Consider the following 5,000-nt stretch of genomic DNA (forward strand, 5'->3'; position numbering starts at 1 on the left):
ACACAGCACACAAAAAGGGTTCAACTCGTCCTGAACCTGTAGAATCTGCCCTCCCCACTCCTCACGCCTCACCCCCAGGTCCCACGCCCCTCACGTGCAGAGCTTTGAGGCTGTGAAGAGGGGCTGAGACACACGAGAGACACATCTGAGACATGCCTCCGTTGGTCGGACAGGGCTCGGTCCAGAGAGAGCTGAGACTGTTCTGAACGGTGTGATGTAAAACAGATGGAGCTCAGGTGCAGTTAAGAGGGAGTTTGAGAAGATCTGCTGTGATCCAGAACATCCCTCAGACCCCAGAGGGCTAAAGGAATGAAAGAGAAAAGCTCCCACTCAGTTCCTTTATCTGTTTGTTTCATTCGGGCTAATTTCGTCCTCATTAAAAGCTTAATGTTGTGCCGTTTAGAGTGAACTCGCTGTGAGGATTAACGACGTGTTAAGGCTGTAGTTTAGAATCTGCAGTGTTTAGAGTCAGAGGGAAGCTTTGTTCTTGAACCAGTTCCATTCAGGATTCTTAAAACCTTGGTTCTCTCTGGTGAACCACCTCCAAGTTTCAACTAGTTTTTAAGGAAACCAAGGATCCCTCACAGTTTTCTTTCCACGTCAGAAATTAGATACGGGTCATTTCCTGTTCCCCATTTCTTTGTTTCAGAAGGAGAACCTCCACAAACACGACTGGTTCCCTGGTCTTTACCCAGAACCCCACTGAGGGTGATACAACACTTTGTAAATGACCAGATCCACGGCACCATAACACTTTATTTCAGGGTCTGAGCTCTTTCTGGAGCTTCTTTATCTCGACTCACGACACACAGACGCTGTCACGGTTTCTGCTGAAGAACCCACTGGTCTCTGGTTCCAGCTGAGAACTAACTTTAGTGTTTTATGAACCAGCTTACGTTGGTGGAAATGTGCCGAACGGTTCCAGGTGATGTTTATGAATGGGAACCGAACCAGTTCCACTTTGAGGGAAAAGCAATCTCTCTCTCTCTCTCTCTCTCTCTCTCTCTCTCTCTCTCTCTGAGTTTCTTACTGAATCTGAAGAGCATTTAATTTCCAGACGAACTCCAGCAGCGTTCTGATTGAGACACTATTCATTTATTAAAAAAAACAAATAAATAAATAAACTAAACTAAATAAAACCTAACAAAATACAAACAAAGCCCCAGAAGGGATCTCCCAGAATAATGGACACTCATTTGTAGCTCGGCGGGTTTCCTCTGGCTTCAGGACCCCATGATTACTCTCCGTTATTTCCCTCCCTCCATTTTTTCCGAAGACGTAAAACTAATTTAGGAAAGTCTCTCCGTATCTCTCCCTCCATTCACAGCACATTGTGTTTGTTAATTAGCCACTTTAGCTTCTGACCCTTAGCTTCTCTGAGGAGCCAATATTCTGCTGATTAGAGCCTGAGTCTCCAAGAAGAGTGAGACAAGAGCGAGAAAAGAGAGAGGGAGAGAGAGACTAAGATGGTTTTAATGAGAGAGAGATGAGTGAAATAAGAGAAGAGATGAGGAAGTTGGAGAAAAAGACTGAGGTGACAGTGAGATGAAAGTGAGGTGTGAGATTGGTAAGACTGGGATGAAAGATATACAATAAGAGAGAGAGAGAGAGAGAGAGGGATGAAATATAACAAAAAAAAAATACACCATTTTAGACTTGACATTAAACACCAGAAAAGTCGCTTCTTACTCACACACACCGCTCCACATTAAAATATACAGTTGCTTCTTACGCACACACACCGCTCCACCTTAAAAGATACAGTTGCTTCTTACGCACACACACTGCTCCACCTTAAAATATACAGTCGCTTCTTACTCACACACACCGCTCCACCTTAAAAGATACAGTCGCTTCTTACTCACACACACCGCTTCACCTTAAAAGATACAGTCGTTTCTTACTCACACACACCGCTCCACCTTAAAAGATACAGTCGCTTCTTACTCACACACATCGCTCCACCTTAAAGATACAGTCGCTTCTTACTCACACACACCGCTCCACCTTAAAATATACAGTGGCTTCTTACTCACACACACCGCTCCATCTTAAAAGATACAGTCACTTCTTACTCACATACACAGCTTCACCTTAAAAGAAACAGTCGCTTCTTACTCACACACACCGCTCCACCTTAAAAGACACAGTCGCTTCTTACTCACACACACCGCTCCACCTTAAAAGACACAGTCACTTCTTACTCACACACACCGCTCCACATTAAAAGACACAGTCGCTTCTTACTCACACACACCGCTCCACCTTAAAAGATACAGTCACTTCTTACTCACACACACCGCTCCACATTAAAAGATACAGTCACTTCTTACTCACACACACCGCTCCACATTAAAAGATACAGTCGCTTCTTACTCACACACACCGCTCCACCTTAAAAGATACAGTCCCTTCTTACTCACACACACCGCTCCACCTTAAAATATACAGTCGCTTCTTACTCACACACACCGCTCCACATTAAAAGATACAGTCGCTTCTTACTCACACACACCGCTCCACCTTAAAAGATACAGTCGCTTCTTACTCACACACACCGCTCCACCTTAAAATATACAGTCGCTTCTTACTCACACACACCGCTCCACATTAAAATATGAGGAGATTCTGAATGAAAATAAACTGGAGGGAGTCTATTTTTACTACAGACGTTGTTGTGGTTTGTAAAGCCTGCGGTTCCCGTTAGAGACAGGGTTTAGTGATGCCACAGCTCCGTTTCACAGGAAGACGTACAAGTGGAAAAGCCACCAGCCGAAAGTGAGGCGAGGTGAGCCGATCCCATGCAGTGGAAAAGCATAACTTTGAAATAATAGGATTTAGAACATTGCTGTGAGGATTTGATGACAGACATGAGCATGTTAGTGAGGTGAAATTGTGATGTCACAGAATTCACGAGTTCGAGTGATCTTCTACTTTCTGAATAATGTGAACCCTTTAATGCATTTAAAGGCTGTTTACATTAGAAGGGGGATTTGTGGCGGTTGCCAGATTTGGAGAGTAATCACCAATTATATCTTTATGCAGCTTTGAACAAATAAGAAAAAGCAAGTGTGTGTGACGACGGCTTTGATGGAGAAAGACAATTCAGGCTTCTCTAATGTCCCACTGGAGAGTCTCAGCACTTCACCTAGTGGAGTGTGTGTGTGTGTGTATGTGTGTGTGTGTGTGTGTTTCAATGGTACACCAGGGCCCTGTTACGGACAGCTTCATTCAATTCTCCCCGCTTCCAGACAACGGATAATAACACGGAATACGACAAAACACCAACATTTCTCACCAGAAAAATGACTCCAAAAACTCACTTATTTCTCTAGTCCACAGCATACGATGTGTGTGTGTTTTTTTCTGTGATGAGCCATCACTAACAAAACCACATCAATCACAGACAAACACAACACACACCCAACGCAACCAGCCGAGGAACAAAAGAAACACAGACAACAATCCTGACCTCTACCATGCCTTATGAATGGGTATTCACTGTGTTAAAGATCTTTTATAATGTCTTATTAATGCATTCGTAAACCCTTATACACACACACTAACATAATAATAGTCCTATATTATAGAACTATTATATATAATATAATATAATATATATATATATATATATATATATATATATATATATATATATATATATATATATATAATATGATATAATATAATATAATATAATATAATATAATATAATATTACTATTATTATTACTATTATATTATATAGCTCATAGTGATGTTAGTGATAGTGACACATTATAATGTGGGTTACTCAGTGCTGTAGTCAAGGCTTAGACTCTGAGTCTGAGTCAAGATCAGAACAAGGACAAATCAAATTTGAGTCAAAACTGAGACTGGGACATTATAGTCTCAGCCAAGACCCACTGTATGGTCCCTACTCGACTCGTCTCTTCTCTCCTCCACCAGGTGAATCAGGTCCTGGTTCTGGAAGCGGGTTCTTGTTTAGTGGCTGTTCTCTCGTGGTTCAGAGCGAGTCGAGTAGGGACTAAACCGTGGTGTGTAAACCTTGCAGAGCGCTGATCGTCCAGAGAGAGTCGTCACTCTACGCCACGCAACGCAGACGACCAGCACCAACTCTCCATCTGTAAAATCTCCAGCTGCAGCAGAGATCACGTTTGTTTTTATCCGACTCACGATGGCAGCTCGTAAAATGACGCCGTGGTCTTTTGAAGAGGTTCAAACGCTCCTCGGATCGGTGGCCGACGAAAGAATCCAGCGAGAGCTGGACGCTGCAACAAGGAAGGAACAAACTCTACTGATCTGTCTGAACTGATGACGGAGCTGTGTTCAGTCCCAAACAACAACAACACGCCGATACACCATGAGTAAACACCGCTTAACGTTACCTGTGGGAGTGGAAATCCAATGAGGGCCAATCAGAGAGTAGAGTCCAGTTGAGATCATGCAGTGGAAAAGCACCAAGAGTCAAGACCAGGACACGTTGCTTCTTTTTGTTTTTCTTTCTGGCAATATTTACAGGTCTACAACTATATTTTTATGTATTATGCATTGAGACACACATTACTAGAGCTGTGTTCACAGATCCTAATGACACTAGTAATGTTCTTTCAAAAAACTCTGAAACTACAAACTGAAAACATCTGAAACAACATTTCTCCCCTCGTTTCATTCCACAAAAAGCCCCTCATTAATAAGACCAGCTCTTTCTAAAGCTACATGATTTGTAACAACAGGTTTTTAAGGCGGCGCTGAGTTTTAAACGGCCCCTAAATGCGATATGAATAAAATAATACGAGCCGAATATTTCTGACCCCTCTCAAGACGGCATGAAACATTCATTTTAATAAATGAATAATAAACTGAGCAGGACCTTCTCCTTCAGAAGCTGATGATTAATGTATAAATCATTATTCTCCTCAGACGCCGCACTTTAACGAAGGAGAGTGTTGTATCTATCAGAGGGGTGTGGGAATATCTATATTTTAATGTTGCATGATT

Source organism: Hoplias malabaricus, chromosome Y (genome assembly GCF_029633855.1).
Source record: "Hoplias malabaricus isolate fHopMal1 chromosome Y, fHopMal1.hap1, whole genome shotgun sequence".
Lineage (NCBI taxonomy): Eukaryota > Metazoa > Chordata > Actinopteri > Characiformes > Erythrinidae > Hoplias > Hoplias malabaricus.